This window comes from Bacillus rossius, chromosome 7 (genome assembly GCF_032445375.1).
Source record: "Bacillus rossius redtenbacheri isolate Brsri chromosome 7, Brsri_v3, whole genome shotgun sequence".
In the NCBI taxonomy this organism is placed as follows: Eukaryota; Metazoa; Arthropoda; class Insecta; order Phasmatodea; family Bacillidae; genus Bacillus; species Bacillus rossius.
This window is the reverse complement of record NC_086335.1, coordinates 29,680,527-29,700,443: the sequence shown is the minus strand read 5'-3', so window position 1 is coordinate 29,700,443 and position 19,917 is coordinate 29,680,527.

The window sequence follows — 19,917 nt, the reverse complement described above, 5'->3', positions numbered from 1 at the left end:
TTTGTCGGAACCATTTCATTATATAGTTTAATCTTTTGGCCCGCTTATCAAATGATTTAATAGTCGAAATAGCTGCTCCGGCAGCGAATTCTAGTTGCGGGTGCGGAAACTACGTTTTATTCGTGTACAGCATCGTAGTTTAAAACACAATTTGCGTAACTATATTTATCACGCTTGGAATTATTTTTAAGTTTTCTACGTTGAATGTCGTGTCCGAGGGTCGTATTTACAGTATATTTGCTACATGAGAACACATGATTTTTTTTCGTTACCAAAGTTAAATGTTACACATCACTGGTGAGTACTAAAATACTCGCTACAAATTTTTAGGTAGATTTTAAATATATATTCATATATTACTTATTGTAGCCGTTACCATGGTGCGATTTCAGGAAAAGTTTTATATAGTTTTTCGTTTCATGGTCCATAGACATCAAAAACATATTCAACTCAAAAGTTTATATATATATATAATATATAAACTGTTGATATAAAACTTTTTATATATATCACATTTTATAGACACGATAACTGTCATAATTTTTCACAAATCACTCTTCGGAGTAATACCAAAAAAAAAAATCATTCCTCCCTTTGTAGGCACACCATCGAATCCGTTAGAATTGTTTGTAAATCGTATAGTTTTTATCTAAAACTTTTGGCTGAAATATATTTTTTTTAATACTAGACATTGTTGCAGGGATGGAAATAGACAGAGGTATAATTTTTAAAAAATAATTATTACCGCACCATTTGCAGTATTAAATTAGGTGTGAATTATTGTAAAACCTTAAATTATTATTATATACAACTTCCGTCCGAAATATTTTTTTTATACGGCCAACCATTACTGAAAGGGGTGGAATAAACACGGGTTGAATGACAAAAATTCAGAAATCCCTTAATAGGCACACAATCAAACAAATCCTTTCAAACTGTTTGTAAACCTTATAAATATTATCTCAAACATTGTCCGAAACAATTTTTGATGCAACCAACCATTGCTGCAAAGGGTGGATAAAGAGGGGTTAAAATAACAAAAGAAATTAGTAACTCCCTTTGTAGGCATACCATCAAATCAATTCACATTGTGTGTAAATCTTATAATTTTTATACAAATCTTTTATCTGAAACTATTTTTGATAATACAAACCATTGATGCAAGGGGTTGAAAATTTCTGGGGTTGAACTTAGAAAATAAATTTAACTTCCCTACTTTGTACACTATCGAATCCATTCTTATTTTTGTTTAATTATTTAAATATTGTATAAAGTAAATTTTTACGTAGCAAACCATTACTGCAAGGGGTGCAAATAAACGATGTTGAAAGATAAAAAATAATTACATTTTTAATATATATTTTATCAAAAACGTTATAATTTACTGTGAAAATTCCCAAAACTTCATCTAAAACATTAAGCTGAAACAATTTTTTATGATACGAACTATTATCATAAAAAAGTGTTAAAAATAAAAAAAAATCAATAATACCTTAGTATCAAATTCGTTAGAATTTATTTTAAACCATCTTAATATTATTTTAAACCTAGGTTCAAAGAAAAATTTTATACGACCACTTATTAGTGCAAGGGATGAAAATTATTGTTTGAAGATCAAAAATTTGGCATAACTACCATAGTAGGAATAATATGAAATTTGTTTTAAGATAGTCAGTGCTGGATGCATTAAATTTAAAATATTCAAAATATTTTCACTGCATGGAATATGATAAAATGTTTAATCCATGATTTTGGAATTTTTTGAACTTATAGGATGTTATGTATATTAAGTTCTTAAAATTTTTCAAGAGTTTATAGAATTTTCAAAAGTATTTCCAGAAGAAAAAGTGTTTTGAAATCTACCTACGCCTGTACGCTGTCCCGAAAGGGATTTTTTTATATTTCCAATGCATTCCTATTATTTAAAAATAAAAATATATCTATTGCCATTAAATATTTCTGGCAAAAATTCCATTGTGTAATATTTAACGTTTTACAGGAACATGCAGGCATTATTTCATCTAAATTCCTAAGCCGCTAGAAAGTTATGACATCACTGCTTGAAATAAGTACATAGTGCCTGCAACAGTTGAATCCTTGTTTACAGAAAGGATGAGGAATATGACATGTGTGCGTGTTTAGAAACCAAGAATGACTAATATGCATATTAAGTTACGCATTGTATTTTGTTCCCCATTTTTATATGGACTTTAAGAAGGTGAAAATGGGTAAGATTGGTTTTATTATAAAAACTAGCTGCCCGACCCGGCTTCGCACGGCTATACTAATGGAATAAAATTAAGCCACATCTCTCATTTAAAGTAATGGTAAATAAAAAAAATTCAGTGAAAATTTATTACAATGCTGTATAATGTACCGGAGAGAAAATGAATAGCACCGATGGTTTCCCGACTCTTGCACGCAACGTACAACTGATGTACCCGTACTTCGCTACGGCAGTCTACAGGCAGATCACTCTTGCGCCGCTCATTATACATGCCCCTCCTTGTGGGTATGCCACTGCCGCGCGATTCCCGTTGCCATGGAGACGCAGAAGGCATGAACAATGCAAAATCCTGTTCTCATGCAGACAAAGTACCCACTGTTGCTTGGTTTTAACCACCCATGGGATCTAATTTTCGGAAAATGTCATCCTGCGTAACATAACGAACATTACTGTGAAGTTTCAAGTCTGTAAAATATGTGTACTTGAAAAAAGGGGCAATAAAAAAACAAATTAAACAGAGGAAAAAAACAATAGTTTAGGTTTCCGATTTAAAGTGATAAAAAGTATTTAAATTTTAATTTAACTCTTATGAGGGTACTGATTGCTTCGTTGTTAACATCACACGGGTGTTTTTTACTTGTATGGGAAAATTAAGAATGATAAGGCATGTAGTGCGTGGCAACAATGTTAATAGGCAATAGGAAATAAACTCCTAGCGCCTGCGGCATTGTCAACACACACTTCGTACGTGTACTTCATGTTGTATCTAACCCCGTCCAATGCATTTGATTCTAAATTGGACTTTAAGTAAGGATCCCTAAGGTTATTTTTAATATAATATAGCCTAAAGCCTTCCTCGATAAATGTACTATCCAACACTGAAAGAATTTTTCAAATCAGACCAGTGGTTCCTGAAATTAGCGCGTTCAAACAAACTCTTCAGCTTTATAATATTAGTATAGATATATCTTGGAAGCAAATCAAGCGGGAGGTGAGAATCTGAGCATGTAACATATACAATGATTTACCGTGCATGTTTTTATGTTTTCTTGAGATTCGACTGCAAATGGAGTAAAAGGGGGTAAGTTTTGTCATATTTCTGAAGCAAATCCTAAGGGGGGGATATTCGGTATGATATAAACATATTAAATCTCCAAAATTCTTTTTCCTACTTGCTCGCTACCCCTAAAGGGGTAATATGACTATTATAAAAAAATGTACATCTTCTAATCCAAACAAACTAAATTTACGATATTAGGAAACGATTAATTAACATACCATAATCTACCTTTTCTTGATTTTCGTGTTCCAAAATATCAACTCTTGAGTTGTAACGGGGATGGATATTACTTTAAAAAGATAAATGTTTTGGAAACCACTTAATCAGCTTTTAGTAAATTTAACAAACTAAGTTTAAGTCAGTATAAATGTAAGTTAGTTTATTGGTAGTATTTGGTATGTCACATGTGTGGTTATAAACATTGAATATTTTATTTGGTTAACGGATATCGCTATATTTACCAAATAATTGGTTCTGAATTTTTATATAGGCATCAGTGTAGGAAAAAAGGAGAAAAATTAAAAATTTGGAAATTTTATTTAATTAATAATAAGCATGACTACTATTCAACAAATAAGTACGATGAAAGGCTGGATTTATTTTTCTACATTTTAAATAAAGATTCCATTGTTTCAAAAATCTTAAAATAATGTAAATAATACGTAATTGGTTGAAATTATTGAATTATACTGAGCATAGAAATAACCAAAATAAATGAATATATGTACGTGTAAATGATGGCAAAATCCTAAGTAAAATGAAATAGGCGTGTGTTTCACAACTTTTCTTTTAATTGACTATTACTTTGTACTTCATGAAATGAAAAAGAGGTAAGTGTGATTTCATCAAAGTAAAATACATCCTCAATATGTTTAAATGGAAGTTATAAATTCGGCTGCTTAATCTAAACTAAAATTTAAACAAGTTTAAGCATTACCACATTAAATATTTCAATATTGACCGAATTTGTTGTTAAATCACATAATTATTCCATCGGTGGTAAAATATCAGCAATACCCTGACATAGCGTGAGCGAAGCCAAGGTACCCAGCTAGTATAATCTAAACGACTTAAAGAATATTACTGTTTTTAAATATGTCTGCAAAATTTATTCCGGACTAAGTTTGGTTTTGCTCACGCCGAATTCACGTTAGCCAAAATTCCCTCGTGTGTGCTACCTATCAGTGGAAGACGCAACCACGTGCGGTTGCTAGCTAGTCCTCAAGTTCTCTTCGCGGTCGCCAGGTAGCAGTAGCAGCCGAACCTGAACCTGACCGTCCCCTCCTGTCGGGCTTCGCCTTACTGGTTCTGCGCACATCTCAGACTTGTCCGGAGCGTTTCCCTCCAACAATAATTATCTGCTCCGAGGCATTCCCACGTCCTCGGGCGAAGGAACGAACGAAACGAAGGAGAGCGAGGCCGTTACTCCTCTCCGAATCAATACTCGCGCTGTAATTTGCATTTGGTTCGTCTCCGTAGCCCGGGCCTCCCCGCATTAACAAGAGGCTGTCCGTCTTGGCCTTCTTCCCCTACACTTCCCCCACCCCTCTCACACACCCCTCCGCGCACACAAGACGCCAACCGCCCTCACAACCCTCTCTCGCACCCTTGCATGGATTACTCATAAGACGAGGCTGTATATTTAAAAAGGAGGAAGGAAAAAAAAAAGAAGTACTTGGGGAGGGAGACGAAAGAACAAAAGAGTGAAAGGAGAATGGCAGGAGAGGAAGGAATTCCAGCAATCAGATTTCAGAGAAAAACTCATTTCCTCTCTCGGTACGGGAACGCATGAAATGTTAGTTACAGTCGTAAGATACGTTATTATATTGAACGGAAAGGTGGCAGGGGTAGGAGGGGGAGACAGACGCATGCTTCGAATCATCACGTTTCAAGTTAGCATTTTTATGACACGGGGAAAAAATGCGGAGGAAATGAGAGAATAAGAATTCATTTGTGAGTAATACAGGTTTCTTGTTCTGTAAGCTGGAGAAGGAATGGTTGTTTAATTAAGCATTCAAACAAAAGCCTGTGTTCTTCGCTAACGCTTTACAGGAACAACTGCAAGCATTCTCCGCTGTCGGGATCGAAACACATTTAATATCTCTTAATGTTAGACTTCACTGAATGTTAACCGTCATAAAATCTCACAAAAATAGTAAGACTTCTTCACAAAAAAAAAACGCTATTAATCTGGTGATACTTCACAAAACTAGATTGGGAAACCTAAGAGCGATATTGGCTCCTCATGCTGGTAGGTATTTTTCCTTGGAAGAGTACACAAAACAAACGTTATTGAAAATAATACCAGATGCTTTTGATATAAATGTCTGTTAGTAAGTGAACTCCTAAATGGCTCTACAAAATGTCTACTAAGCAAACCTCTTAATCTACGTGTTGTAAATTTTTACTTTTTTTGCATCTAATTTTTAAGAATTATGTTTTGAAATTTCTGCTCAATCCTCATGTCCGATACATTTTTCTCATGATCACAAATACCATTTTAGTAAAACTCAACTCTAAATGTCTGAAGAATGAATTATAAAACCTGATAGCACATACTTAATGACACTTTGTTTTCATTTATAGTTGGCTTCTTAATGTCAAATATTCATTGTAAGTCTTATTTTACAGTAGTAGTCACATATATATTTATCGTTTCTTAATATTATTTATATTTTTAATGAAAATGTATACTAGGGAGTTTTAATACAAGAATATATTTATTTAAAACCATTCGTAAGGTTGGAGTTACGAATTTTGTCTCTTGTATAATTTTTTTTTCCAGATATTTAAGAGTTTGGTTAATTACACCGCTGATATGCTAATTCTTCAACATAAAATCAAGTTTAAAACACAGTTCCCCCCCCCCCCTTTTTTTTACCCCAAAATCAGTCTCATTTTTAGAAAGCTCGCTTTTCCTACTCCTTGAAATTCTTTCATAGTACATACGCCCTGACAATGTTTTGTTACTTTTCAGTGTTATTTAAGCTGTACGGACGGCGTTTACATTCAAGTGCAAATTATAGCATGACTCAGCACGGACTAAATGTAGCTCTGACTTCGGCCAAACAATCTTTAATTATGGATACTATAAACACATAAGTGACGCAAATACTTTTCTTAATCAACTGTCAACTTGACTACTAAAGATTACGGACAATATTTATTTTAACAGAATATTTAGGAAATTAAAATATTAACAGGAATGCACTTTACGAAATTTTCATGTCGATGAGCACATAATGTAATCAAACTGGTGATGGTGTCTTAAGTTTTAGATGGAAATTACTACACCAGCTTTTAATGTTTCGACGAGGTCTGTAAAACCTTAGAATTAGAGAATACATGCAACACTCTACGCTGCCGTGGCATGCGCGCTGCCTACGCATCGCGTGATCTTACAGGAAGTTGCGCCAAAACGTACAACTTTACAAGGAGTAGTTAAGAGTTTTGCATATTAGACATTCTGTACAACCATCTACGAGTTGACATCTCACTAACGGACATTTACATCCAAAGCTTTTGGTTATATTTCCAATAAACGTACGGTTTATGTACTCTTCCGAAGGACAAACACCTACTAGCTTCAGGAACCACTATCGCTCTTAGTTTTGGTGTAGTGTCGCCAGATTGATAACAGATTATTTTGTGAAGAATTCGTCTTATTTTTGTGAGATTTAATGATGTTGGCCTACTATATCTGCAATAAATAAATGGAAGGGAGGATGGGCATCTCTTAGAACGAGCCTTAACGGGGCGTTAGAGATACTGTAACTGTAACAAGTCTCAGAGCAGCTGGATTACAGGAGTACCTACACCCGGACTCCCAGCCTGAATAAGTATGGAAACTTATAAGATATCCTTCGGGAAAGGGGCGTCCACCCCTCTAACCCTTTTACTTCACATCGTGATGCTAGCCAAAGACGAACGCCTCGTTTCCCTTGGGGCACGGGAAAACGTACACGCCGTTTCACCGCAGTTGTGACGTCAGCTGACCAAGGACATGAGTACCGGCTGGTGCTCACCGCAACCACACCACGTCTCTCTGTCCCCCCCCCCCCCTCCCCCCAGGGGTCGGCGCAGATTCGAGTGAGATGAGCCACGTATTGAGTATGTAAACATATCCTCCAGTTTTCTTAGAGAGCCGCAACATGCACTTTCTCTGTATCTACAAGGAATTTCAAGACGATAAAAAAAACCCGAGATAATTTCAAAATATTTTATTCACAAATTCAAAGTAAAATCTTAAAAATAAAGGCTATTCAAGATAAAAAAAAACACGTAAATGTAAAAACAAAATATGATAGTCATTAGGAGAGCTGCACTGATAAAACAAGAAAACCTAAATAATTTTAATTAATTATTAAAATAAAAAAAGCTGCATGGCGAATGATGAAGCGGGGCGGTGCGATAGTAGGTTGCGAGCGCTCAGGGTGAGGACAGGCGTTGTGATTGGGTGGTTTGATATTGTTAGAGTGCTGTGGCAGCGCAGTCAGTTGCAGGGCCGTAAGATCCTGCGAAAAGAGCCGCGGTCTGCTAACACCTGACCTAGACCAGGGGTGGCCAACTGACAAAGAAGAGTCTAGCGACAGCAATGCTACCTTCCTGTAACTGCCGCACCGCTTACGCTTGTTCCGGGGCCGGCTGCCGCACCGCTCAGGCTCGTTCCGGGGCCGGCGGCACTCATCTGAAACTTCCAATTATCAAATATGGCTTCGTGGCTGAGCGCTCAGCGGCGCTATCATCTAATCGTAAAGTTGACGGTTCGCATCCCGGCAGGTACGAACTTTTTTTTGTACTTGTAAAAATAAATACGATCACGTAACATTTCAAAAGTAATAAATATTTTTGAATAATGAATGCAAATAAAAGTATATTTATTAATTAAATTGTAATTTTCAGGTAAGGTCATGATAACTAATGGTCAATTAGGTTAGGTTAGCTACATTATAAATACTTTAAAACTTTGTGGACGGTTGATTTGGTTAGGATAGCTACATTAAAGATAATGTGAAATCATGTAAACTGTTTCCTAGCGCTGGATAGCTACATATTAAAAAGTTATTTGCTAAGCAACCATAAAATGATTTTACAGTAATTTTCATGTAGCTATACTTACCTAATATAACCAACCATCCACTAAACAGTCTATGTGGCATTTTTATACTGGAGAGAAAAAACGCGCGCTTAAAAATAAAAAACATCCAGGGGGTAGGCGCTCCCGATCGGCTAACTTCGGAAAGGATCGGCATTTGCGGCCAGTTGCAGGAAGGTAGCATTGCTGTCGCTAGACTCTTGTCTGACAACCCGCCCCCGCCCACCCGGGCACACATACGATCTGCAGGAACTCTAGGAGAAACCTCGCTATTAAATAAATAACCGGTCAACATTATCCAAGCGGTGTGTGTTTACGAAAATCATTTAAGAATTCGTTGAGGGGTGAAAGGGTAGGTTTTGAAACTGCAATTTTAGGAGAGTGAAAAGGACTAAATCACGTTGTTGTTTTTTGTATTTTTTCCAGAATAATTTTTAAACATAAATCGTCCGGTACAGATTCTTTAATGTACCCAACGGCCTGTCATTCAAAATTTTGTCCTCATTTCTCCACCATCTAATGTTATGGTTACCTTTCAAAAATAATAGCTTCCCTATGAACGACGAGAAGCTCACTTGGAGAATATACCTCACTCGAAACACCAGCGAGCTTCGTACTTACAATCCCGCCTCACCGGCACAATAAGTAATCTTTCACCAAATAAATGCTATCATATTATATACTGTCGTGTAATAGCATTTCTTGTCTGTATGTGTGGAAAAAGTTGTCAGCAAACATAAGTTATGAATCCATGATAATCTCACGGAATATATAAAGCTATTTCAAATATTTTTGAACATTATGTATTGTCCCATTATTACTCTTCATTGATTTGAATTTTTTTTTTGTAAATGATGTTTTTAAGAGAATTTTTTCTGTTTGTAAATCAAATGCCACATATTGCATTAATTGGTTAGGTACTCAACAATAATACATTAAAAATAAAATGTGGGCGAGTCTTTCAATCCTAGCCAGGGATGTGTAAAATCTAACCTCGCTAACGAGCAAATTTGTGTGTTCTCATGTTACAAATACGCTTATAATTGGAAACTTGTACACAAAAATTTCAAATTAAATTCTTTAAAATAATGACGAGCGTGATAAATATACACCGATTGTCTTTTCAGCTATATCACACATAGTTTTCGCACCCGCCGCCAGAATTCGCTATCGGAGAAACTACATATACTATTGAATCATTTGATTAGCAGAACGAATTTTTTTAATTGCGTAATGAAACAGCTTCGATAAAAGTGTTAAAGATTTTTAAAAAAAATACTAAACCCCGTTTATAGGCCTGATTTTCGGCAAAGAATTCTAATAAAATACTGCATTAAACAGATAATACTATAAGTTTCCTTTTGGTTTGAGAACTTTGATTCGCACCATCCGCCATAGTTGGCAGCACCGTGGTTGTTACACATTTCCGTTCTTGACTTCCGTCGCATTCACGAAATTACTCCCACCAAACGCCGTACACCGAAAGTTAAGATGTTACACAACAAATTTTTTTTAAGGCATTTAATATTTATTAATATATCTGGCACTCAAGTTTCAAAAAAAAATTGAAGTCTGGCCGTCGAAAGTAGCGAGTGTGGGCCTACCAAACCCCTCCTAGCTCTCTCCGCACTGGTGCCGGATATGTGTCGCCTCTCGTTGCGTGCGGCCCGTCACGTGGGACCTCCAACTACCGTCGGTTCCGAACCACAAGGCCACCGTCTCGGTGCTCATCAGGAGACTGAAAGGGTGTTGGTGTCCAACTCTCAACACCCGCCTCACGGCCGTGGCTACTGGGAGATCACTGTTAATACCCAATTTTAACCCAAGTTTAACAAAACACCACAAGTTTACAATAGCACAATGAAGTGGTACAAAAAATTCGAGGAAGACCGCTGTTTGTGCGACGCGAAACGGTCGGGTCGGCCAGGCATGTCACAACAGACAGTGGATTGTGTACGGGACGTGATGGTGCGGAGTCCCAAGAAGTCAACTTATCGGGCTAGTGCAGAATTGAACATCCCTCAGCCAATAGTGTGGAAAATTCTTCGTAAGCGATTAAGAGTGTGACGCCGACCGCCAATGCTCCTCTATGTCGCATAGACCGCTATGCCTCATCAACGACTCGCAAAGGCGTCTGCACCGAACGCGCTCGTGAGCGCACCAAAGTGTAGATCGTGCAACGAGGCGAACGCCAGGCCACAAGTGCTACGTCGGCTGAAGGATCTGGCCGGGTGTGACATATCCCTCCGCCGAACTACAACAAATGTAATTATGTATATTTTCCACAGGTTTTTATTAGACATTATTTTCATCATTTAATATTTCAGTCCTCTCAAAAATTATGTTTCACAGTACGCCTTGTCCCGAACCTGGCCGGTTCAGTTTCCCGCGAACATCACACGTTTCCGCGGGAGGGCTGGCGGGGGAGGGGGGTCCCGCGAGGCGAGAGCGGTAGTATCCTTCTGGAGCTTGGAGAGGCCGGCAGCCTCCGCGCAACACGGAACCAGTATCTTTTGTTTTCACCGACATGTAGTTTCAATAGTCGTAATCTTTCTCAATCTTTTCGTACAGTTCCGTGGTCGGCCTCAATTTACCATGTGGTATTTCACTTAAATTATTCAGTGCTCCAAGACGAGTGTTCAGCATTATACATAAGTACTGTGGGGAATCTACGAGAAGTTATGTCGGCACTTCACGCAACAACCTAGCCGACCGGCTAAATAGTTTCAGCCCGCACGGAGCAGCCAGCAGGCGACATGTGCCACCAAACTTACTAACGAGTCAATATCTGGGACAATTCTAAGAGTCAGGTAGAGTCGCCAGAGTTACGGGCCTATGTGTCATTAGCCCAGTGTAATACGTAATGTGTAATAGTGAAGTGTTTTATTCGTCAGGGTATAATATGTCATGTTAGGGTTTATTCTGTAACTGTCGCATCATGTGCCAGAGTATGTCCTTCACGCGTAGTAAAATCGTGAGCCGCCACTCAGAAAGTGGCTGCGCGTGTGACTATTCAATTCGGGACAACCGTTACGGCCAGGACGGGCAGCACTATGTATAGGGCTGTGCCGTAATAAATTCATCAGGTATCAATCAGTAATTTTGTATTCTTCTTCAGGCATCCCGAGTGGCCATAACAGCTCGGGGGGCCCTACTGCGTTAACCCCTACCTCTAGCCACAAGGCCGAACCTACCCTGAGATCACAAACCATATAAAAATCACGTAAAATTCAATGGAGGTAGTGGGGACGGCGTCAAGTGAAGCTGTAAAAATTGCAGCTTCCGCAAGCCATCAGCCACGATGACAAATTGTTCGGACTGCAGTTCTGCATTGCCATGCAGAACCGTCTTGAAGACGATGACTTTGCAAGCAAATTAATCTTCAGTGACGAAGCCACTTTTCATCTCTCAGGAAGAGTCAACCGACACAACACACGCATATGGGGGACAGAGAATCCACATGCAACTCTCGAACACGTCCGAGATTTGCCAAAAGTTTGACGTCGACCCAAGTGTCTCCCCTGCTCATAAAGTCCGTTATGCTGCACCAACCCCTGATCCTCCCCTGCCCCGTGCAGTGAATATGTGTTATGTGGAACATACTTTATATTTAATAATGTGTAATTTTTATTATTTTTATGTATTATATTTCTCCGTAAACTTTTGTCAGTATAGTTATATGTTTTTCTAAAGTATTATGTTAATTGCTGTCACCGGGCGACGAAGCCAAGGCCAACACCCGGAATCTCTCCAAGCGCTGCACGTGTCGCGGAGTAGGGGGGAGGACGGGCGGAGAGGCAGAGACGCGGCAGGGGGGAGCAGTAGTCGTCTGGCGGCTGAGCGAGGCGGTCGTACGGCGAGACGAGTGTCGCAGGGAGACGATTGCCACGACTGGTGAGATTGGGTCCGGAGTATCGGGAATCTCGCGATCACATGTGTTACGCTGTCGGTCGCCATTGTAAATAATTTAATTGTGTATAAGTATTTTCTTGTTTCCTTGAGGTGGGACATTGCACGCATCGGTGGACACATGCGTGCCGCAACGGGACGGACTTTACGTCGCCGGTGATGGCGTTCCAACTTAATTGGTTTCTCGCTATCATAGGGAAGGGGCAGAGACAGTTCATTAAGGGTACACGGAACCGGGGGGTGCACTCCGCACTTGGCGCCTGCCCACCCCCAAACACCTGCAGCCAAGCCTCACTCCGCGGAGGGGCGGGTGTTTTTCCGCGGATTGCCCATGTACCTAGATTACGAGAAGGGCTCAATAAATACTTGTGGTCAAACTGTCGACACATCATTGTAGCTCGGATAGTGTAAATTTCCCCCGCCACGAGGCCTGAACCCTCCCTGAGAATACGACACAACCCGCATCACGGGGGTGATATCCGGGACTACGACAAGTGTCGCCCAACTTGTGTGGCCAATTTCTTAAGAAATTCATGCTGAACATTTTTACAAACTTTTTATTAAATTCTGAGCGGGCCGGGCAGAGACGCAGCACGGCAGGGCTGAGCGTGGAAGACGCAGCTGCGCAGCTGTGCAGGCTGGCGCGACAGGGTGGCGCGACAAAATAGCAGTGGATCGAGTTGCAACGCGTCCCATGGCGCTGGCGCGTAATGAAAGCCGGGCGGCGACACCGAGAAGATAGCGACAGGAAGATAGCAAATGTCGACGGGACTGATAATGTCGGGAAAGTGCGAGTGGTGTGACTTACCGCGTCGGGAAGATAACGCCGCGGGCGGCGACACAGAGGGATTGTGTGCGTGTCTGTGGACCCGGGAGGTGAAGCCAGACACAGACGAGTGTGACAGGGACAGTAGCGGTGAACTAACGCACGTGCAGAGCAGGGGCAACAGCAAAATGGACGAACAGGCGATGACCAGTGCGGGCATGACGGGCCAAGAGGGGAAAGTGACAGACAGTGGAGGAGGGGTAACAGTGACGGCCGGACGTAACGAGTTTCCCGCGGTGCTGCAGGTAGCGGAAAGGTCAACTCTGCTGCCGGAGTTCGCGGGAGAAGTGCACGAAAATCAGCGAGCATTTATCCAGAAGTGCCGGGATGCACTGAGAGACATACCGCAGAACACTTGGGCAACTAGAGTAAGCGGACAACTGCGAGGGCGGGCCTTACTGTGGTGGACTGAAACGGGCAATTTCCTAGCAGACTGGGACGAATTCGAGCGGACATTCGAGCGCCGTTTCGACGGACATCTCGCGCGGGCACAGTGCCAGCAGACACTACACTGCGAAGTGCAAAGCCGGGAGGAAGTGTCGAGGCGTTCATACACAAGAAGGCATGGTTGCATCGCCGACTGAACCCGAACGTGCCTGTGAAACAAATCATTCCCGTCATCGGCGAATTAGTGCTACTAGGACTGAGACCGTTTTTGAGGGGAGTGGTAGACCTGGATCTAATAGACTTTGTAGAAATAGCCCGGGGAGTGGAGCAAGATCTGTGTAGACTTAGAAGTGTGCACGTGTCGCAGGAACGGGGCAGCGGGGTACACATACAGGAGCGGGCGGAGACCAAAGAGGCACTGGCAGTGGTGCCATATGTATCCGCGCTGACAACAACGGACATGCGGCGACAAAACAGACCAGCAACGCTCATCCCGGAGAGGCAGGAGTCGAGGTGTAAGGAAAGAGGGGGAGACGGCGGGATACCACCACATTGCCTATACTGCCGCAATGTAGAGTATCATTGGCACGCCGAGTGTCCGACCAAGGCCAGACTGTGGAAGAAGATGGCGAGAGAAGGACGTCAGCCGGGAAACGGACAGTAGGGGACAGTGACTCAGTCGGACACTGCCCCCTAGAGACCGGACCTTCCGACGCAATCAGAACACCATCGCCGAAGGGGGACATCGCAGCAATGCCACCCAACTTCGCCGCACAAGCAAGGACGAGCAAATCAACACCTGCACAGAAGGAACCACGGCCGATATGAAAACATGACGGACGTCGGATGCGGTCACCAGCTACGCCCCCCACCTGGTGCACAAGGTATCCCGCGGCAACATCGACTCCGAGAGGAACACTGGCTACAACCCACATCCACGTCGAGGCGGCTGCCCCAGACATCGCAAGACCAGACACTACGGGAGGCGCGACCACCGACGCGGAGCCGGATGCCGCACCTGCCTGGCTGGGACAGCTGGGAGACGACGCGACGCACCTGCTGCGGGTACCTGTCTGCCTGGATGGGCAGCCCGTCCACGCCCTGGTGGACACGGCGGCGAGCCACACGTTCGTTGCCGCCCATCTTGTGCCGGACGCCCAGCTGCTGCCCGGGGAGGACATCATCCAGCTGGCCATGGAGGGAGTAAACACGCTCACGTCTGGGCGCGTGCAGGTAACCATCGCCGTACGAGACAAGTTCAGTCAGACCACCGCATTGACGATTCCAGGCTTGCGTGAGGACCTGATTCTGGGGCTGCTCTGGTTGATCCAGGAGGACACAGCGATCGATATCGGCGATGGTAAGCTGCATGTGGGCCGGCAAGGGCGATGTACTCTGTACGCTGTCGGGCCACCACTACCACCCCTGACGCCCCCATCCATAGGTCTGGCAGGGATCCGCAACGAGCTGCCACCCGAGTACGTGCGCCTGTTCGAGGAGGTGTTGGAGCAGCAGCCGCAGGTGTTTACAGAGGCGGACCTCGTGCGGCGCACGGCGAACGCAGAACACAAGATCCCGACTCGGCCCCATGCCCCTATTTTTGTGAAACTGTTTGAGTTCGGTCCAGCTGAGCGGCGGGTCATACAGGTACAAATTAATGTTACATAAGGGAGTCATAGAACCTAGCGAGTCCCCGTACAATAGCACCATTATTATGGCAAAGAAAAAGGACGGCTCACTAAGATTTTGTGTGAACTTGAAGCCTATTAATTCTGTGATTGTTCCTGCCCCGCTGCCGCTAATTAACATATCTAATGCCCTGGCTGGCCTGGAGAGGGCAAAGATTTTCACTTCACTTGACCTAAAGTCCGGGTACTGGCAGGTGCCAGTCTGCCCGGAGGACAACCCCAAGACGGTGTTCACCGCTCCCGACGGCCGCAGATTCCAGTTCTGCGCCATGCCGTTCGGGTTAATGGACGCTCCTGCGATGTTTCAGGCCATGATGGTCCGCGTCCTGGACGGGTTTGTTGGCGACTTCGTCACAGCCTACCTGGATGATGTGATTGTCTGGTCTGACACGTGGGAGGTGCAGGTGCAACATTTGTCTCTGGTCTTGGAGCGGCTGGCCAGACATGGATTAACCTGCAATCCATGTAAGTGCCATGTCGGGGCAGCAGAGCTGCAGTTTCTGGGGCATCTTGTCAGTGCGGACGGGTGCCGGCCACTGCCCGGGCACTTGGGCCTGATTGCGACAAAACCAGTACCCAAGACACGGAAACAACTGCAGAAGCTCATGGGGCTACTGAATTGGCTTAGGTCATTCATCCCAGACTTCGCCACTGTGACAACACCAATGACTGACCTACTATCACCTAAGACAAAGTACCAGTGGACGGAGGCGGCAGACCGCGCACTGACCGCGGTCAAGAGTTTGTTCCGCGACTGTCATACTTTGGCGAGACTGACCCCGGACGAACCCCTGTACCTGCAGACTGACGCCAGTCAAGTAGGTATAGGGGCCCTACTGTACCAAGTCGGGCCCGACAACGAGCGGTGTGTGATTGAGTACGCCAGCGCGAAGTTCGGCCCGGCCACGCAGAGGTACGATGTCAACCAGCAGGAATGCTTGGCCGTGGTGTGGGCGGTTGGCCGCTACTGGCACCATCTGGAAGGACGTAAATTCACCCTGCGCACTGACAACCAGTGCTTGAAGTGGCTCAATACCATGCAAGGACGGAAGTCCAAGTTTGCGCAATGGGCCATAACACTGCAGAATTACGACTTCCAGGTGGAGCATATCCCGGGAAAAGCGAACCAGCTGGCCGACGAGCTCTACCGACACCCGGACACGACGACAGTAGAATACGAGGACGAGGGCAGTTGGGATGACCTTGTACCATCAGAGGGCAGGAGACACGACGCTGTGGACGTCAATGCACCTGCAGTACTGTACGCTACAGCACAGCCGGTGCCGGAGGAGAATCCAAGGCCGGTGGACGCTCTGCATGACCTGGTGCAGGCCGTAAAACAGACCCAGGTGGGGGACGCAGACACACTGACGATGAGGGATTCATGTGAGGCGGAGTTCTCGTCATTTCAGCGGTGCGTGGACAGAGTCGTGCAGACCCAGAGTCCAGGGGCTATGGGGACCTGGTGCACGTGCATACCAAAGGGGGCCCGAGCCGCTGTGCTCACATTTTTCCATGATCACATTTTAGCTGGACACCCTAGGGCTGAACAAACAATAGAGGGGGTACGCAGGACATTCAGTTGGCCGGGGGTGACGCGTGATGTCCGTGATTATGTCCGCCAGTGCCAGACGTGTCAACAACGCAAAGCATGGAGGTCAGACGGGGAGGAACAACAGCAACCCTGCCGTCCACAGCAGCTGTTCCAGATGGTAGCACTGGACATCATGGGACCGTATCCCCGGACAGCCAAGGAGAAACAGTTCCTGGTTGTCATGACCTATCTGTTCACGCGCTGGGTGGAGGCGTACCCAATGTCCAATGTGAGATCGGGTACACTGGTGGCACTGTTGGAGGGGGAGGTGTTCCCCCGGTTTGGCTATCTGGCTGTGCTGTTAAGTGACAACGGGGGACAGTTCTGTGGTGCCCGCTGGCGGGAGGCATGCAGGAAGTGGGGGTCGAGCACCACACGACCCCCACGTACCATCCCCGTGCCAACCCAACCGAGAGACGGAACCAAGAGGTCAAGGCTCAACTCCGTCTCCGGTTGGGGAACGATCACACGAAGTGGGACGTGCATATACCTAACTTGCTTTATTGTCTGAGACGTCGGACCAACGCCGCTACCGGGTACTCGCCGGCGGAGCTGGTCCAGGGCCAGAACCTGGCCCTGCTGGGCAAGTGCCGGGTGGCTGCCACGGCAACGGAGGGGGAGCTGGGGGAGGCCCTCAGGACAGAGTTGTCCGTCATGCGGGAACAGGCACGTCAGCACCAAGAGTTGTACGTCAAAAAGACGACGCTGGTGGCAGGACGTCCTTCTCCACCACTGGAACCCGGTGACATGGTGCATGTGCGGCAGCACCATCTGTCGTCCAAGGCTAAGAACTTCAATGCGGGGCTGGCTCCTAAGTGGTCAGAGCCAAGGCAGGTCATCCGCAAGTTCAAGCCCACATCGTATTTGGTACAGACGCCGAGCGGACATCCTGAAAAGATACACAGGGACGACCTCCGGTGGGCGGGAGGGGACCAGGCGGAGTCAGGGACGATAGGGGTGAAAGGGGGGGTCACAGGGGAATAGGAGGCAGGCGCGGTCTGTGGACCGGGAGGAGTAGACGCCACATAGGGGTGAGTGGGGAAGTTTGGGCCAGGGCAGACGCGAGGTGCAGAGGGGCATGGATGCCGAGTCACACGAGAGCCAGGAGCGAGCTTTTGCCGCGCGGACAGAGGACACTAGCCCCGGGAAGGAACCGGACAGGAGTCTGCTGGCTAGCGGGAAGGCGTAGGGTGTGAGAAGGGGCGGGGTTAAAGGCAGGCATCCCCACGTCATGGTAAAGTGGAGCAGGTGGCGTGTCTTAAGGGGCAGGAAGGGGAACACAACATAGGGCAGGCACTGGAACTGACAGGTGATAAAGGTGAGGAGATTGAGATTACGGAAATGGAGGAGAGGGACATAATAGTGTGGCCGTCGAGCCACGGGCTGATGGGGAATGAGCGAGAGGGGACCGTCATGGAGCCGGTAGCGGACAGCGAGGACACGTAGTCGTTAGGGGACTGGTAGAGCCCTATCTGGCCAGTGGACGTCAGCCTGGCTACCTCCAGTTTTACTGTTTCCGTTACGGAGCAGGAGTCGGAGGGGGAAGAGTCGGGTTGGGAGTAGGTCAGTCCAGGGGAGGAAGAACCCGCCACGCCGACGACAGGCGCTTGTGCAGACGTGTTGTCCGGCGAGTCCAGATGAGGGGGGACACGACCATACGGAGGTACCGGTGGGAATCCTGGTAGACACGTTGTGCTACGTATCGGACGAAGCTGTCCAGGGGTCCACGATGTCAGGGGAGGGGCTGGGACCCGCAGTCCAGGGGGATGAGACAGGGAGACCCTCCCAGGCGCGGAGGGCACCGGCCTACCTGAAGGACTATGATTACCACTCACTACCGACTCAGACAGCCACATGTGATGAGATGCCACGCATCAGCATGATGAACCTGCTGCCCTGGTTCGCGCAGAGGGGTGACACGGACAGGACATCCTTAGGACGGCCAGCCGGCACGCAGCACGTACCCGATTGTGACTTGTAAATATGTTCATGGTAGAGGGGCTTTGGCGCACATAGCAGCCCTGTTGAGGGGGGTGGGGCATTTGACGTCGACCCAAGTGTCTCCCCTGCTCATAAAGTCAGTTATGCTGTGCCAACCCCTGATCGTCCCCTGCCCCGTGCAGTGATTATTTGTTATGTGGAACATACTTTATATTTAATAATGTGTCATTTTCATTATTTTTATGTATTATATTTCTCCGTAAACTTTGGTCAGTATAATTATATGTTTTTCTAAAGTATTATGTTAATTGCTGTCACCGGGCGACGAAGCCAAGGCCAACACCCGGAATCTCTCCGAGCGCTGCACGTGTCGCGGAGTAGGGGTGAGGACGGGCGGAGAGGCAGAGACGCGGCTGGAGGGAGCAGTAGTCGTCTGGCGGCTGAGCGAGGCGGTCGTACGGCGAGACGAGTGTCGCAGGGAGACGATAGCTACGACTGGTGAGATTGGGTCCGGAGAATCGCGAATCTCGCAATCACATGTGTGATGCTGTCGGTCACCATTGTAAATAATTTAATTGCGTATAAGTATTTTCTTGTTTCCTTGAGGTGGGACATTGCGCGCATCGGCGGACACATGCATGCCGCAACGGGACGGACTTTACGTCGCCGGTGATGGCGTTCCAACTTAATTGGTTTCTCGCTATCATAGGGAAGGGGCAGAGACAGTTCATCAAGCGTACACGGAACCAGGGGGTGCAGTCCGCACTTGGCGCCTGCCCACTCCCAAACACCTGCAGCCGAGCCTCACTCCGCGGAGGGACGGTTGTTGTGCTGCGGATTGCCCATGTACCTAGATTACGAGAAGGGCTCAGTAAATACTTGTGGTCAAACTGTCGAAACATCATTGTAGCTCGGATAGTGTTAATTTCCCCCGCCACGAGGCCTGAACCCTCCCTGAGAATACGACGCAACCCACATCACGGGGGTGATATCCGGGACTACGACAAGTTAACGTATTCTGTGCCATGTCAAACAAGACAGTTTATGGCCCCTTCTTCTTCACTGAGAGAACTGTCACTGGTATCACCTTCCTCGACATGCTGCAATTGTGGCTTATGCCACAACTTGAAGCTGATAGCAGGGACTTCATCTTCCAACAAGATGGTGCTCTACCTCATTGCCACTATGTG